Raw genomic sequence first — 18,251 nt, 5'->3', positions numbered from 1 at the left:
AACTCCCAGCTCAGTGAAATGCCATCCTGCTCTTCTAACCAACAGAACACAGGGATGTGCCTAGGCAGGTCTGAACACCCATGTTTACCCGACTGGAGGGTGGCCCTCCCTCGTACCCTCCCCCAGCACCATGGCAAGCTGGAGCCCATTTGCCCGCAGACTCGCCTGGTGCGTAGGCCGTGTATATGAGGCTCCCGCCCCTGGCCCTGCCCAGGGGGTCTTGCCCAAGAGGCTCTGCGCCCTGCCAGACTTTTCCTGCTGAGCCAATTCTCCCAAGAAGCCAACCTGAGGAGGGCAGCAACATGGGCACAGCAGACGCCCAGGTGGCCTCAGACCTCGGCAGCTTTGGGCAAAACAACCCAGGCTAGAAGGTGCTCCTAGGAACCAGGCCCAGCCCAAACACCCTTCTAGCTCTAACTGGAAGCGGGGAGGGCAGCAGAGAGGCCAAGGGCTCAGATCGTGCACACGGGCAGCTGTGAGTCTGGGGCTGAAGTTATTCTGTTCTTTTTCAAAGCGTGCAAGTGTGAGTCACTTCCAAGGCACCCACCTAGAGTGCGAAGGTAGGTGACAGGTAGACAGATAGATAGATTTCCAAACCACAATATCTACCGGGTCTATGTAAAGCATAGCTACCATTTATTCATTCACCTATTCAGCAAGCACTCTGGAGTGTTTGCTAGGTGCCAAATGTGGTGGCTGGGGTCCCCTGCAGGGAGCTGCAGTCCTGCCTGAGGAAGGCTTCGGGAGTGGTCCAGACACAGAGCTGGAAGCTGGGGCAAAGGCCCCTGCCCTTGGTCTGGCCGGTGCACAAGGGTAAGCCAAGGCTTGAGCAGGGCTTTGCAGGATCCCTTGTAGCTCCCCAGGCAGAGAGAGCAGAGAACAGAATGTGCAAAATGCACTCGAGTGAAAGTTCAGCTGGGGCCAGAGAACGAAGGCCCTGAGTGCCAGGCTGTAGGCGGTAGGAAGCCACGAAGGAGCTTTAAGTAGAGCAGAGAAGGTAACAGGATCAGAGGTGCTTTTCATTCAGGTTGCACTGGTGTCCAAGAGGAGGGAGGACAGGAGAAGGGAGGCTGGCGGCAGACAGGAGAAGGGAGGCTGGCGGCAGACAGCCGAGGGAGAAGGTCATAGCATGGGGTAGCGAGGAGGGTAGCTCTGGAAACATACATAAGGTGGAGTCTCAAGGCGTCAGTTCCCTGACTACCTCCTCCCACAGGCCAGGCTCTGGGCAGGCAGTGGGGACATGGAAAGCCGATGTCACAGGCTGCAGTCCTGGGGAGGAGTCAAGGATGACTCCCAAGTTTCAGAGGGGGCAGTCCTGTTCCTACTCCTTACAGTGGCTCTGTAAGAACTAGAACAAGGTTCCTCTTCCTGAAAACACTTTGCTACCATCCACCAGACACTTGTGTGTACAATGCACGGAGATGACAATGTCAGGGCACCCCAAGTTGAACGGGGCGCAACCCACACGATCACACTTGGTGGTTGTAGCAGAAATGCCGAGCAAACCCTGGGAAGACGAAGTTGCCAGGGTTCAGGCAGGAAGAAATGACAGATAAAATCTAATACACAAAGCTAAAAACACAACAGAGCAGAGAACAAGCAAAGCAGAGTGTTTACTAACCCTCGCTGCTTTTTGGGTATGAGATATCGAAATATGTTGAGAGGGGGTATTATTTACTCTATAGATTCCAAAAAGAAAAAGTAGCTAGCTGCTCAAGCCAGGAGAACAAAACAAGTGCAAAGACGTAAGTCAGAAAGCACCTGTTTGGAAAGATAGGGACTGACCGAAAGTATAGAAAAAACTGTGCTGGCCTGAGAGTATACTAAAAAATTGATTGAAAAAAATCCTATATACTGAGCAAAACTCCAGCAAGGGATCACAGCAGAGTGAAACCCATGTGCTGAGAACACTGGAACCATGGAGTGAAACCCATGTGCCGAGAACACTGGAACCACGGAGTGAAACCCATGTGCCGAGAACACTGGAACCACGGAGTGAAACCCATGTGCCGAGAACACTGGAACCACGGAGTGAAACCCATGTGCCGAGAACACTGGAACCACGGAGTGAAACCCATGTGCCGAGAACACTGGAACCACGGAGTGAAACCCATGTGCCGAGAACACTGGAACCACGGAGTGAAACCCATGTGCTGAGAACACTGGAACCAGAGTGAAACCCATGTGCCGAGAACACTGGAACCACGGAGTGAAACCCATGTGCCGAGAACACTGGAACCACGGAGTGAAACCCATGTGCCGAGAACACTGGAACCACGGAGTGAAACCCATGTGCCGAGAACACTGGAACCATGGAGTGAAACCCATGTGCCGAGAACACTGGAACCACGGAGTGAAACCCATGTGCCGAGAACACTGGAACCATGGAGTGAAACCCATGTGCCGAGAACACTGGAACCACGGAGTGAAACCCATGTGCCGAGAACACTGGAACCACGGAGTGAAACCCATGTGCCGAGAACACTGGAACCACGGAGTGAAACCCATGTGCCGAGAACACTGGAACCATGGAGTGAAACCCATGTGCTGAGAACACTGGAACCACGGAGTGAAACCCATGTGCCGAGAACACTGGAACCACGGAGTGAAACCCATGTGCCGAGAACACTGGAACCATGGAGTGAAACCCATGTGCCGAGAACACTGGAACCACGGAGTGAAACCCATGTGCCGAGAACACTGGAACCATGGAGTGAAACCCATGTGCCGAGAACACTGGAACCACGGAGTGAAACCCATGTGCCGAGAACACTGGAACCACGGAGTGAAACCCATGTGCCGAGAACACTGGAACCACGGAGTGAAACCCATGTGCCGAGAACACTGGAACCACGGAGTGAAACCCATGTGCCGAGAACACTGGAACCACGGAGTGAAACCCATGTGCCGAGAACACTGGAACCACGGAGTGAAACCCATGTGCCGAGAACACTGGAACCACGGAGTGAAACCCATGTGCCGAGAACACTGGAACCACGGAGTGAAACCCATGTGCCGAGAACACTGGAACCACGGAGTGAAACCCATGTGCCGAGAACACTGGAACCATGGAGTGAAACCCATGTGCTGAGAACACTGGAACCACAGAGTGAAACCCATGTGCCGAGAACACTGGAACCACAGAGTGAAACCCATGTGCCGAGAACACTGGAACCATGGAGTGAAACCCATGTGCTGAGAACACTGGAACCACGGAGTGAAACCCATGTGCCGAGAACACTGGAACCACAGAGTGAAACCCATGTGCCGAGAACACTGGAACCATGGGATAGCTGAGGCTTCCGTGCCGCCATCCACCTCGCAGAGTGGTACTGAACACCTCTGCTCTGCTGTCTGGATTCAGGCAAAGATCTAGCTGGTACCTTTGTGAAAAAGACAGTCCAGTGGGGGAGAATATGGAGGCTTTGGGAAGTACAGAGGGGGATACCCGAGACTCCCCAGGAGGAGGCAATGACAAAACTGAGGCATGCCAATAAGGAGGAGCTGGGAGACTCAGGCCCTGGTGACAGCTGGCAGGCCCTGGTGTAACAAAAGTGAGAACCTTGTGAGCAAAGGTGAGACAGACAACATTCAATCTTGGGGGGCTGGAGTAGGAAGCCTTGTCTAGCCTGGAGGTAAAATTGTTCAAGCAGGCTTCCCTGAGAGTCCCAGCTAGAGAGGGCCTCAATGCACAGATGAGGAAACTGAGGGCAGAGAGAGCCAGGGCTTGATGAGGTCAGGAAGCTCATCCTCATTCTAGATGACGAGTGGCTAGGGCCCTTCAGTGCCCAGAGCTGCCCTGGGGCTGTCATTCAGCCCAACACCAGACACACGGAGAGCAGAGACAGGGAAGGCACACACAGTTGGCCAGCTGGGTCCCTGGCCACTGGGAAACGCTTAGAAACAGAGGAGAGGGACTTCTCATACACAGAGCCAGATTCTCATTCTTAAAAGGTTCAAGCAGTTGTTTCTCAAAAAAGATGTTCACGGAGGCATCATTCTGGCTGAGGCCCGAGCTCGCCTCCAGCTGGCAATCCTAACAAGTGTTTTTACTAGGTGCACACAGCCGTCCTCAGCCTCCTCTTCCGGCAGCCTAGGAGGACGGTTCTCCCTGCCCATTGCACAGATAAGCAAGCAGGCCCAAAGAGCCCCCAGGCCCTCTCATCCTATGTCATTCTCTTTCGGGCCTGAGGGGTAAGGCTGACCACTCCTAAGCATCACACTGGGCTCAGGTAGGGTGTTACCAGGCTGAGAGCTCTGCCTTCTGAGCTCAATGGTAGGTACAAATGGCAGGTGGGGACTTGGCTCAGGGTCTGACCTCATGACGGGCATCTTGGATCCTTGGCGCACCAGGCTGAGCCCTGCACCGCTGGTGTGGAGCCCCCAGAGCTGCCCCGCCCGGGGCTGCAGGGCTCTGGAGGGTGCTGGCAGCCAGGCTGCGGTTTTGTGCTCGGCTAACTCTTGGCTTCTGAGCAATGAAGTGGAGACAGAAGAGACATGGCAAGAGGCACTGCCCACCCACTCAGCTCTGCTGCCTGCCTCGGGCAGCCTTCGGGGCTGCGCGGGCGGCGTCCAGCAGGGGCAAGGCCCACCTGACAAACACACTGGCTCTGGCCACCTTCAAGGTGAGGAAAGGAGGGACCCAGAGGCTTGTGCAAGGTCACACCAGAGCGAGCTGGCCTGGATTCTCCCCCAACCCGCCTTCCTGCTCCCCCTGCTGCAACCTGGGAAGCAGGCCTCCCTCTGTGTGCCTCTGCAGCTCACAAGAATGCCGGGTTAGTTACCGAGGGCCTCCTGGCTGCTGAAACTCTGGGATTCTGGAGAGAGATGAACAAAATGGGAAAATGGAGGCACAGTGAGGACAGAGGGCCTGCCTGGGTTGTGTAGAAGGTTTAGAGACATCAAATATGGGGTGTTAACGCTGGAAACAACCTTAGACAGCCAAGCAATCCCAATGGTCCCCATGTTACTATGGGTAAACTGAGGCCCAAGGATGGCAAAGGGTCTGCTTAAGATGGCTTTGAATCAGTAAGAGCCCTAAGACGGTTATCAAGGGTTAATTCCAGGGGGCTGATACAGAGCTGCCCTCTGTGACCCCCAACCTCAAAAGTTAAGGAAGTTGCAACACTTCTTTGTTTCCATAGTAACTAGCTACTGCTCCAGGAATACACTACATGTTTTTGTTCCTTCCTCTGTGCCAGGCCTGGGCCAGGCTGTGAGGACACAGAGAAGAGAGGAAGAGGTGTGAAAGGAGGCGCAGACCAAGCCTCGGTTCCGGTGGATCCCCGGCACAGGATGGCGAGAGGGAGGGAAACCGCAGGATTTTCAGTGGGAAAGAATCCCCAGTGTCTGAGTGAGAGCGGCGGGGAGGAGAGCTCAGAGCTGCCAGCTTCTGAGCTGGGCCCTTCGGGATGCCTAGGAGTTAGCCAGATAGAAGTGTGGGGGCGAAGGGACTGACAAGCAGGGACCCGGAGCTCGAGAGTTCGGCGTGTTAGAAAAAACAGCGCACCATGTAGGGGATGTGAAGTGTGGGAAGTGAACTAAAGGACAATGGAGACCACACGTAGCACAGCTACATTACAAGCGTAATAGGAACACCTTACCAAGCCTCTATTTTTCCAACTGTTAAATCGTCATTTTATGACAGAGCAGCTTATGGCTACGTGGGAGGTGACAGGCATACAAAGAAAACTGCTTGGGCTTGGAGGCCAGGCCCAGCTCTCTAGCCGACTCCTCAGCCTGCTTTGTAGAAGTAGACAGGCACTCTCAGTGGGATGGTGGGCATAACCTTGGGCAACCTTCAAAATACATCCAGAATCTAGCCCCCAGCATCCTTATCTGGATAACTAAAAAAGCTGCCTAGCTGGTTCCTTGTTTCTACACTTGTCCCCTAGAGTCTATTCTCAGCTCACTAGTCAGAGGAGCCTTCTTAGAGGGCACATAAAATAGTCTGTCCTTTAATTAAAATCCTCTAGTGGCTTCCAAATCACCGGGTATAAAGTCAGAAGCCCTTCCTGTGCTCCATAAAACCCTCTGTGACCTGGTCCCTGACTACCTTGTTCACTTCTTCTCCTATCTTCCTCTCTCTTCCCCTTCATCCAGCCGCACTAGGCTTCCAGCCTATCTTAGAGCATGTCAGGCATGATCCTGCCACTGGGCCTTTGCACATGCTGTGCTCTCTGCCTAGAGTGTTTTTCTCTCACATGTTCAGTTCACCTCCTTATCTCCCTGAGGTATCTATCTGCTGAAATGGAGCCTCTTCAGAGACACCTTTCCCTATCACTTCATCTAAAGAAGCCCAATTTGCCACCCATCTGCCTATATCACCTTATCCTGATTTATTTTTCTTTGAAACACATATCACAGCTCAGCATAATATTATACATTAAGTTGTAGACTTACCTATGAAAATATAAGCAGGGCCTCTGTATCCCCATACAAGTCCACCACTATCTCCCGAGGGCCTGGAACAGTGCCTGGCATATAGTAGGTGCAGAGAGAACCCAGTGCGAGGACCCAGCAGCAGGAAACACGTGCTGCCCTCCCGGGGCACTGGCCCCAGACCTGGCAGGGAGCCCTGAGGGAAAAGCAGCAGTTGCTGTTCTGTAGTCTTTCTGTCTCCACACACTAGGCCTGGGCAGCCCAAGGAGTCAACCTCAGGGAGCAGGGGAGGGAAGGAGGCCAAGCTGGCTGGGTTGGGAGGGCTTGGGATTGTGTTGGCTTTGCAGCCAGCTTCCTTCCCTCTCTGGACCTCAGTTCCCTCATCTGGGAAATGGGGATGAGAAGAGGAGAAAAGCTGGTTTCCCAGGTCCCTCCTGCTCCAACAGTTTGGGCACCTTTGGGTCTTCAGAACCTTGGGAGGGGTCACACCATGAAACTAGGGCTACAAATTCAAGTTATGGTCCTAGATCAGGATAACATCCTGCAGTCAGCTGGGCCAGACAGCTGCGTGAGGGGTCTCAGGTAGGCTCCTGGAAATCCTGTTTCTATCCCAGGTGACAGCTGGCAGAGTGCAGCCGGAGTCAGGAGGTAAAGGGGAGTGATCTGTCATAGGTCAGGGGCCCCGGCTGTCTCATGGGGACCCCAGGGAATACCTGCCCGCCCCTGGCGCTCAGCACCACTGGTGAGCTCGAGCAGAGGCATAAGGTCCAGAAGCTTTGTGAGATGTGGATAGTAAGTCCCAGGCTGGCCACAGCCATAGGGGGACTTCCCTGGGTCTCACTCCAGCAAAGGGTTTCTGTCAAATGACAAGGCAGGAGCTAGGCATGGCTGATGGTCAGGATGCCAGGGTTTTAGCTCCAGTTCTGCCATGGACTTGCCCTGTGACCTTGGGGAGACGTCTGTCCCCTCTGGGGTCAACTCAGCAGCTAAATGACAAGGTAGGCCTGGATGATCTCCAAGGCCTTTCTGTACTGACATTATCATCACTGTACAAGGTAATAGAGCGTTGCACTCCTCGCCAGAGGGACGCTGCACAGCATATCGAGGGAGGCCCTCCCCTCTGACGCCTGCAGTAGCCTCGAGAGGACTGCGGGAGGGGCTGTACCGCCAGGTCAGACTCCAAGTCCAGTGCTCTGTGCAGACACCCAGGTCTCGGGGGCCTCAGGCCACTTAGGCAGAATGTTCCTGGCAGAGCGGCAGAGAGCAGAGCTGGCGGAAAGGGCTCGGCGAGGAGGCGGGGGTGGCGGTGGGCAGGGAAGGAGCACTGCTCACAGCTCCTGGTTCCCTCCCAGCAGGGAGCCCACTAGCAGGGCAGGTGAGCGTGCTGGAGAGGCTAGGAAGATGGCAGCCTTCTTGAATCATTGGCATGTCTAACTCTGCTTGAAGAGCAGGTGCCAGGCCACATTCGTTCCCTTGGACCTGAAATCAGCCCCCGGTGGCACCTCCCCAGGCTACTCCCATGCTTCACAACCTGGGTTAGACGGTTTCCAGGTCAGGCCCAAGGTCTCCAAGCTGCCCAGGCTCTTCTCAGAGGCAGAGATACTGGAATAAGGGAATAGAGAAAAGCACCTCCTCCAGGCAGCGCATTCAGCCCAGTCCAGCCTGGGACTCGGCGTGTAGAGGAAAAGCCCTCTGGGGATAGATCCCTGATGGGGAGTATGGAGAGGAGTTCCCAAGACGGGAGTTCACCATGTGCCCATGGTCCTGAGATGAGAAGTCGGGGAGGCATCTTCCCGGCTCCATAAAAGGTAAACTTCCAGAGTGGAGGGGCTGCCGGAAGGAGGGGAGCAGCTTGTCCCTGGCGCTGTGTGCCCACAGCAGAGGGTGCTCTGTGGGGATGGTGTGTAACAGGCACTAGATAAGGTGGTTCTCAAGCTCCTTGTGGACTTGAGAATCAAAGGTCCCATGAGTACTGGGAATCTGGAAGCTTTGGGTGGGGGGCAAGGGCAGAAGAGGTTGGCATCACACTGGCGCAGACACCTCTAGGGAGCTGTCTAGGAGGACAGCCCTCTACAAGGCAGAATGATTCAAGAATTCTGGGGTCCACAAGGATTCCAACCCCCAAAGTATCTCCACTCTTTCTGCTCAAAGGGATCGACCCTGCAACCCTACAGATGAAGCACAAACAAAAATGAGAGTGTCAACCGGGCTGGGGTCAGAGCAATTAGCAGCCTTTTGTAGGAAGTAAATCAAAGCTGAACGTAGAGCTTCAAGGAAGTGCCTTTTCCAGCCACAGCCCCATCACCAAATACCAGAGAAGAAATAACACCCGAGGTTTCCTCCCGTTTTCCAGGATCAGAAGCACAGGGGGGTCCTGGAGCTCAGGGGGCTGAGTAAAGCAGCAAGGCTGATGGTCAAGGAGTCTCCTGACCTCTCCCTGCCAGCCACAAAGCCCACTCTTCAGAACCCCAGACAGTCAGGGACATGAGGCCTGGGGACCAGGAAGGAAAGGGACTCATCCATGGTCACACAGTGGGCTTGCCAGCACGGGAACCCAGCTCGGGCCAGAGCTCTCTCCAGGGCCCCAGCTGCCTTTCCCTACTAACCACGGCGTGACACCCCCAGCTGAGGGCTCACAACTGATTTGTACCAGCACTGTCGAGGGCTTCTGTGTGTGTAAATGTCAGTGGGCCTCACGGCCCACAAGCAGGGAACATTAACAGGACATACGGTGAGTGCAACCAGCAGAGCTGAAATTGGCCTCCTGATACAGAGGTCAGCCTTAAACCAGTCTTGCCTAGCCTTCCTAGAAGAGGAGGGGCGGGAATGTCCTCCCTTCACCCTAACCCCTGCCACGGACGGTTTAGCCTGATATCCTAGTATATCTCCTAGAGGACGAGACTGGAGGGGATTCAGCAGTGAGGTCAGCCAGCTCAGGAGGCCATCGCCTGGGCCACCTCTGCCCCTCTGCCAGGTCTGTGTCCCAGGGACCTACCACTGTTAGTGACCTTGGTTAGGTCCCTACTCCCCCTCCCCCAGCCTCAGTTTCCTCACTAGTACACATCCAGCTGGATTAGAACACACAATGTCTCAGTGGCTAGGGAGGTGACACCAATGTGCTGGAATAAAAGGGTTTATGGGCAGGAGTTGGGGAAAGACAACCCAGCAGCCCTGTTCCTCTCAAGGGCCAGGGTAATTTTAGACCCTCGGATGAAGGCCAGGTCCTTCTGCTGCTTTCAGGCATCCGAATTGTCTGGAAGACCTACAAGCAGCGGGCCACCTCTACGGAGAAATACTGGCTTGCACAGGTGGCCATGCAGGGTCAGGGGCTCACAGCCCTCGCAGGCTGGCTTTAAGGCCCTTCATGCTGACAGCTGGCCAATTTTTGAGGCTCCTCTCTAGGGTCTTGGGAGAGGTGCTACCCCTCTGTCAAGCTGGCCTTGCTTTTGGGACTGCCCAGCCACAAACAGATTTGTGGTCTAGTGACAACAACAACAAAAATAAAAAACAAACACACACACAATAACAATGGAGGCCAGAGAAAGTGACAAAGACCTGCAGGCTCCTGCCTGAGGGGTAGGAGTTGAGAGGCAGTGCCAAGAAAGCAGGAGGGAAACCATCCTCTGGGCCCACCAAGAATGCCAGAGCGGGAAGGAGCCATCTAGCCTGTCATTCCCAAGATGTTCTACTGCTAGCTTCAGTAGTTACTTTGCATAAGAAAGGGGAGGTAGGAGGGGCCTTCTATAGTTGGGGAAGCAGGGTGAGGCAGAGGGCTGGCAATTTCCCAGGAGAGGGAGGCTGTGATCGCTATCCTTCCCTTTGGGGGCTGGTCCCGGGAATCCACTTTGGGAAACTGATGCAGTCTCAGCTCATGCCTTTTCGTTAGCTCGGGTTCACAGGGACTCTGCACAATAGTTCACGGTTGACAGGCCCGGTTCCTCCGTGCTCTCCTGCGCTCCACAGAGGAAGAAACGGAGGGAGAGGTATCATCACTAGCCTTAACTTACAGGTAAGAAAGCAAGGTTCTGAGGCAAGAACCCAGATATGAAAATCTCCACCTTTTGCAGACCTTTCTAAATTCTCTAAGAGGAATGGACCTCACGGGTAGGCTCAATTAAAATGAACTTGGATTTTCTGGGGTGGGGGATAACCCACCGCACCAGAGATAACCTGCCAGCTCTTTCTGCTCTAAAGGGGAAACTGTGGACAGTGGCAGGGGTTGGGGGTCAGGAAACCAGGACGCCAGGCCTGGCTTTGGTTGGTCCTGAGGAACCAGGTGGCCCTGGGCAACCCACCCGACCCAAGTGTCTTCATCTGTAAGCTGGAGGTAATGCAATGCTAACAGCGGCACCAGGCGTCATGGGAGCAAGGATCATGACAACGACTGAGCTATCATTTCTTGAGTACCTACTATGTGCCAGGCATTGTCTGTGCTTCATCTTCTCAACCTATGGGGAAGGTGCTATGTTATGTTTATACTATTAGTAAGCCTGTTTTGCAGATGTGGAGACCAAAGTTGGAGAAGTTAAACATAACTTGCCTGTAGTCATAGAGATTACAAAGGGTGAAACTGAGAGTTGAACTCAGGCAGTCTAAGAAGAGCCTACAAAAGGACATAAACAACAGCAGGAGCCTTGGAGCACATCAATGGAACTTCTATCCCTCCCCACCCAGACCACTCAGCCCCCCTTGGTGAGAAACCCAGGTGCAGGGCAGCAATCTTGCTGTATGACTTAGGTAGCTAGTCCCTTCATCTCTCTGAGCTTTGGGTTTCCCCACCTGCAAAAAAAGAAGTTTGGACACAGACCCTCAAAGGGTCCTGTCGTCCACTTGCAAATACCAAATAAGGGTTCTGGGCCCTTCCCTAGAGGTCTATGTGCCCTGTCTCCCCCCAGCCAGGGTGCTGGCTGGCTGACGCCGTCTGCCTTGTTTCCCAGCTTCAGTCAAAAGCACCAGTGAGCTAGGTGGGAGCTTGAGCGAGAGCCAGCAAACCAGGCAAGGTCCAGGTACCTGCATCTCCTCCCCTGTCCTGTCCTGAGCCCACTGGCTCTTCCTCACGTGCTGTCACCTGGTTCTGACACAGGTGATGCCTAGGGAAGAGCAAGAGGGCTCCTTCCCTGCTTTTCCATCCACAAGGAAGTGATAGCAGGAAAAGGCAGCAGGGGCCATCAGCCCTGCAAAGGACAAAAGACAGCAGCACATGGAGAGCTGGGTGGGGGAGGGGGGCAGGCAGAAGCTACCCATCTTCTTCCACTAAACAAATCTAGGCAGGTGAAATACTTTGTACCCTCCCTAGAGGGTTTAAGTTTACTTCCATCATATCTACAATGCAACCAAACAACGTTTCAAAAATATGCTGAGATGTTGTGTAGGATCTGGGGGTATTGCTGAAAATATCCCTTATTTCTTACCCTGAGAGTTCAGACATGAACTGTCCTCCCCAGGTTCAGCTGGCCCTTCCCAAGTCAAAGATGAACAGCATTTATTTATGAGCTCTGGAGGACGGCTAACAGGGCTACACTTGGCCGGCAGTACATGCTCAATAAATGTTTAATGAACTAATGGGCAGGAGAGACGGGGTTCCAGGCCTGGCTTTGTCACTTATTCGCTGCTGTCCTTGGATATCGCCGATTGTTTCCATAGTTGGGTGTCCTGGACTAGAAAAGGAAAGGTCAGTCTACGTCACCCCCGTAGCCCACAATTTTATTCTACATGCTTATGGGTACAAAACACAGGGCCAGGGAGCTTCTGGAGTGGAAGGTTTCAAATACCTTTCCCCAGTGCTCCAAAGTGAAGAGAAGGACAGGATGTAACTGTTGGCTGGGACCCTGCAGGACAGGGGTTCTGAAAGCAGCACAGACACACACCCCACCACCACTAGTGCCAGTGTCTGTGGGTGGGTGACTGGAGTTGTTGGGAAACGAGAAAGGGGGTAGGGCAGGAAAAAGGATGGCAGTGGGGACAGTTCCCATCAAAGCCAGACACTAAAAAATAATAGAAGAGCCACTGAAAAGTACAAAGAGATTATATTTTAACACCTCCCCTTTCACCAGAATAGCTTTTCCATTTCTTGGCAAAGCAATCATCTGCTTTGAATTGGACCCTTCAAGAGATCAAAATCTGGGAAAGACTGGTGGTGGAGGAGGGAGAAAGCCCCATGTCGCCCTGGGAGAGGCAGGAGTCTCAGCAGAGGTTGAAATCCTTGTGGGCCCCAGAATTCACATGTATGTGTGTATGTGTGTGTGTGTGTGTGTGAGAGAGAGAGAGAGAGAGAGAGAGAGAGAATAGGTAATACCAACTAGAGGTTGGGCTTCAGGACAAATGAAGCCCCCAGCTCCTATTTCTGGGGAAAAACATGTTTAGAGGGTTCACTAGGCAATCCCAGACCTACCCTGAAACTTCCAGAGACAAAGATCATAAAGTCAGACCACTGCAAGTCCCTGATACCCTGCCACTGCCAGTCATTGAGGCCCTGGGCCAGGCAGACCTCAGTTTCTCCATCTCCCCAGTGAAGGTCAAAGCCAATGATGTCTAAGGGCCATCCTGCTCTGGCAGTCTGTGATGCTAGATTCTACAGAAAAGCAACCCTCTACCATCACTCAGGCTCCCACCCCAGAGACCTGGGAACAGAGTCCCCAGTTCCCAGCCGGCTGTTTAAGCTGGGGCTGGGGCAGAGTGGAGTCCCCACACCGTCTGTCCTCAACAGCCTGCCACACTGAAACCTTCAAGTGGTTACAATTACAGCCAGGCTAACAGGATTAGGGGCGCATTGAAATCTAAGAAATCTAATTAGCTCAGACACCCCAGCCTCCCCCAGCATGATCCTGCAGTAACCCCAGCAGCTGGGCCTGACAGGTGGGGCCCAGGGCCCTTGTAGGTTACAGTCATTACCTGTGCAGGTGTGCCAAACTGGGCCAGGCTTCCTGGGGAGGTGCCAGCTCAGCCTGCCCAGCTGCTCCCTGCTCTGGACCCCACCCGATGCAGCCTTGTCCTGGGGTGGCACTCAGATGAGCTTCAGAAAACCAGGCACAGGTCCTGGGCAGCAGGTGGGCTATGGTAGGGTGTAGAAGGAACCCAAGGGCTCCCACAGGATGGCTGCTCCACAGGGCCTGGGCACTGACTCAGCCAGAGGAAGGGCAGGCTGAGTCAACGTCTGTATCTATAGAAACCATCGCAGCCCAGGGAAGTGCCTGGGCCGCACAGGAACCTGGGGCCTAGAAACACTTCTGCTTCCTGCTCCAGGGCCAGGGATGGGGCTGAAGGGCCATGCACAAACATGTATACCCAGGAAGTCACGGCAGGGTTTGGGGCTCAGAGCAAGATCAGGGGCACAGCTGCTGGTGGAGTGGGCTGTGTGCTGCCAAAAGTGGAAGAAGGGACAGGTGAGGCCCACCTGGGACCCTTCCTGTGCACAGCTCCTCTTTCTGAACTTCAGGCCCCCATCCCTATTCTCGGGGTCCACACGGGTTCTGCACCCATGTCCTGCTGGTTGGTGGGCTGGGAAAGCGGCAAGAGTGTTGGCATTGGTAAGGCTTGAAGTTGAGCCTTGCTTAGCTACAGTCATGTCACCTCTGTAAATCTCGGTTTTCTTCTCTGTTAAATGGGGGCAATTCCAAATATACTGCTCACAAAAATTAGGGGATATTTTATTGCTTCATATTCCTTTCTGAAATATCCCCTAATTTTTGTGAGCAGTATAGTAGCTAGCTTATACTGTTATTATTGGGGTTAATCAAAGTTGGAAAGCGCTTCCAAATCTACCAAGTGCCACACAAAGGCAAGGGGCCGCGGTTATTACTGTCATCATGCGCCCTGTGGCAGGCAGCCAGCTGGTCGTGGTTAATTATTTATTTGGACTGATCTTCCTGCCCTGACTGGACTGTAAACTCCGAAGGAACAGAAACTGTCTTACACATTTCTGGGTCTCTCACTGGCCACAGCCCTCACACCGTGGACTCTTAGAAAGTATCTGTGGCATCAATACCGGGCCCCTGACCAAACCCCACCTGCTGTGTATCTACTCTTTTCCCCTCACACCCAATCCAAAGAGAGAAAGTGCCAAGGGGAGAACCCAGCTCACAAAGACGGAGGATGCTGAGCCCCTCAGGCAGACTCCTCCCCACTCCCCACAGGTCATTCCCAATAAAGCTGGGAGCAGCAGCCTGAAGGTTGTCCCCCACCCCACTCCACCTTAGTATGGCTGGCCCAGGCACTGGTCTTGAAGCTGTGATCATTCAGGAAAGAATAAATCTGAGGTCTGGAGGACCCCCAACACCTCAAGACCAGAGTGGGAGTCAGGAAGGGTTAGTTTCCAGAAGGTATGCTATGCAGTAGAGCATATTAACAGCCAGAGCTGTCCATTAAATCAGAGACTGCCCATAGGTGGTAAGCACCCTCTCATGGGGGGCAAGCAAGCCAAGGCTACACAATATACTGGCAGGGAGGTAGGCTTGGATAGGAGAGCAGCATCTGAAAAATGCTTCTAGCACTCCCATCCAACCCTACTGGCTTCATACATCCTGTGCCCAAAGACTGCTAGGACTTTGGATGATACATGCCCAGGGCTCTTGTGACAATATCTACCTCATTCTCACAGCAACTTAGTGGGTTAGAAGGGTTTTGACTTCGAGTCCATTTTACAGAATAGGAGACTGAGGCCGAGAAGAGTGAAGTTCTTGGCCCAAAGGAGCCAGCCACCTACAGCCTCCTGATCCCTCTCCCCCATTTCTTCAGGTAATGGAAAGACCCACATAATCTCAATGGATTTCTGGATTCTTTTTCCAGAGCCTTGTCCTGTCACTAGTTTTTTCAGCCTTCCTTTATCCTCCCTGAGGGCAGGGCTCAACCTCAGAATCATTTATAGAGCTTAGAGCCCAGTAAAGCTCTGCCTCCCTTCATCTACAGGGGCTGGAGAGACAAAGAGCCCCCCCCCCCAGGCATGGGTTGAGGCCACTATGTCCTGCTGTGAGGCCACAGTAGTCACCAGGCAAGACAACCATGGTGTTGGGTAATTACCGCAGTCCAGGCTTTGTTGTCCACACAAAACCTAAGGAACCTCATAAAGATGAGGCAGAGATAGGAGTCAGGCGAGGGCCCTCCGGAGTCAAGTTATGAATGAAAACATATGGGACCCGGTCATGGCCTGGCAAGCCCTGCTTCCTGGTTCTGTGACGAAGTGCCCAGAAAAGCTTCCGGAAATTAACTTGTTGGTTCCCAAATTTCTTCCAGCAATATCTCTCCCTGGGGCTGGGGTCACAGCTGCCTATTGGACACTGGCCAAGGCCAGAAAACTTAGTATCATTGGCTTCACACAGGTACTGTTATGGCAAAACTCTCAGGACACAGCAGTGCTCAAAGTATCTTCCTTCCTTATCTACCTGCCATATCTGTCAATCAGGAAAAAAGTGAAGTCTGCACATCTTCTTAGTTGGGTCCTTCCCTTTGCAATTTTCCAGAATGTGACAATGGACACCTGTCTAGTTAGGGCACATTTCTGGGACCAGAAATGGATGTAAAGTTGTGTGACCATTGCTAGGGAAGTAAAAGAGACAGAGAGAGAGAGAGAGAGAGAGAGAGAGAGAGAGACTGTGGTTGTGTCCAAACCCCACAGTCTTTGGAACTTTTCTTTACTTCTCTCTTGGCTGTGAAGAGGAGAACCTGCCTTACCCCTTTCCTTAGAAGAAAAAAAGGAAATTCTGTCCCCACAAAGAAGCCAGCAATCCTTTTCTGCATAGAGAAGGCTAGTTATCAAAATTCCCATAAGTCCAGCAATTTCTTATTCTTAACTCTGCTCTGTGAGCCATAAGCTGAATGCCTCAGAATTCAATCCAAAAACCATTTAAAACTTTTGAAACCTCCCAACTGCTCCCCTCCAACCCCTTCCCCCACAAGTCACTGCCACTAACTCTCAGAAGTCTAGGATTTGAACATTTACATGTGGAAACAGCATTTCATAACCTCGTGACTTGGGACAAGGAGATGCTTCTGTCCTTTTGGGAAAAACAAAATCCAACCAAAATCATAAAAGTCAGAAGAAAACACCATCTCCCTCCAAATGCATTGCCTTAGCCCCAAAGTCACACGTGCTCTGTGGCAGATACAACTTTCAATGTGTCTTTTGTTTGATGCTGGTGTTTCAACATCCTCAACTTGAAGAAAGAAAGGTCAGCACAAGGCTTGGGACATTCACAAACCACCAGGGCCAAGCAGTGAGCAAGCAAGTGACCAGGAACTCCTCCCCTCTCTGGACCCCCTCCAAAAGCATCCAGGACACAGAAAGTTTGGGGCTTGCTCCCTCTTTTAAACTTCCCGGATAGCTTACAGGCAACTTTAAAACTCCTGGGACCATACAAAAGGCAGTGAAGGCAAGTTGGAGTTCATCACCAGCAAGCTGCAGCCACAGCGCCTGCCTCTTTATCTCCATCTTAAAAAAAAAAAAAAAAAGGCAAAGCCAGGCACCTCTGGGAACAGCCTCTGGCCTCCTGCCCTGACCTGTGTAACCAGCCTGTCCTCACACCCACAGGGAGGAGGAGACAGCACTGGTTAGCCCTCCCGTCCACCAGGCCCTCACCCTGGTTGCAGCAGAGACAAACTGTTGCTCAAGAAAGTCCTCCAGAAAACCCTTGGCACCAGAAGGCAGCTCTGGGTGGTTTCTTCCAGCACCAAAGCCGGTGACTTTCACAGGAGGCTTCCCACTGCCCTTTTAAATCTGTGGCGTTGGGTCTTACTCTCCCATGCCCTAGGCAGTCTACCCAGGGGGCTCCAAATAACCATGGCAGAGCAGGGCGGAGGAAAAGGCTGGCGGAGCAGTGCCCTCACCCTGCCAGCCCAGCCGCCAGCTTCTTGGAGGACCTCTGAGAGAACATTTGTTTGGGCTGCCAAGTTAAATCTTCCTCCCTCATGTCAGGGCATTGGAAAAGCAGTCAGGGGAGAGGAGAAGGGGGAGAGCGGGGGAACGAGCAGCAGGAGGGAGGGAGGAAGGGAGCCAGGCGAGCGAGCAAGCTCTTGGAGCCCCAGTTACTCGGGCACTGCCTGCTCTGGAAGCTGGCGGATCGAGGCAGGCGCAGCTGGCACTCGGACCCCCAGGCTGGGGTCGAGCAGCCAGGCCCCCGGGGTCCGGCACGGGTGCCAGACGCCCTGGGTTCGCGCCCGGGGAGTGGCCCTCGCTCTGTGCCCCGCCAGAGGGGCGAGGTGGTAAGAAAAGCAGAGGAAGAAAAAGTTTGCGACAGGCAGAGGGGGACGGTCGCGCGACCCCGCTGTCGGGCTGTCCCTCCAGGAGGGGTGGGGTCCCCAGACCCGCTGCCCTGGCGCGCTCCCGCCCGGTTGTTTACATTCCTGGAGTGTCTTTTAAACCCAGGACTGAGGCCGGCTCCCAGCCTTCTCCGGCGGCTCCGGGGCAGTCTCCCGTGAAAAATCTGCAGGCGCACAATGGCCAGGAAGGCGACCACTCCTCGTTCACGCCCCCGCTGCTCCGGGGCAGAGAGCCTGCCCTCCGCACCCGGCCCTCTCCTCTTCCGGCTGGCTTCCTGGACAGATGTCCCCGATGAGGGGGCGACGCGCTCCCGCTGCCCGTGCCCGAGACGCCGAGGCCTCGATCCCCACCGTTTTCTCCCCAACCTAGACTCCAGGAATGTGAAACAGGCTTCCAGAGCCCGTCCCCCACCTTAGCTCCAGCCCCGGCTCGGCCCCTCAACCTCCACCGCGACTGGCTTCCCACTCCCCCGGGGCGCCGCCGCCGCCACCGCCGGAGACTAAGAGGAAGAAAGAACACGGAGAAAATTACTTTCGTATTTGCAACGCGCGCGCGCACACACACTCGCACATCTTCCCTCCCGGCTCCCCTCTGGCCAGGGCAGCCCCGTCCAGGCTTT

At 53.8% G+C, this 18,251-nt stretch overlaps 1 protein-coding gene across 7 annotated transcripts in view; it reads right to left on the bottom strand.

The window, feature by feature from the left end:
- Positions 1 to 18,251, bottom strand: part of ZMIZ1 (zinc finger MIZ-type containing 1) — a 244,863-nt gene that overhangs the window by 225,577 nt on the left and 1,035 nt on the right. The window lies entirely within an intron of this gene.

The sequence above is a fragment of the Saccopteryx bilineata genome, chromosome 9 (genome assembly GCF_036850765.1).
Source record: "Saccopteryx bilineata isolate mSacBil1 chromosome 9, mSacBil1_pri_phased_curated, whole genome shotgun sequence".
Taxonomy (NCBI): domain Eukaryota; kingdom Metazoa; phylum Chordata; class Mammalia; order Chiroptera; family Emballonuridae; genus Saccopteryx; species Saccopteryx bilineata.
Note: the sequence above shows the minus strand (reverse complement) of the source record. Positions and strands in the feature narration are given on the sequence as shown.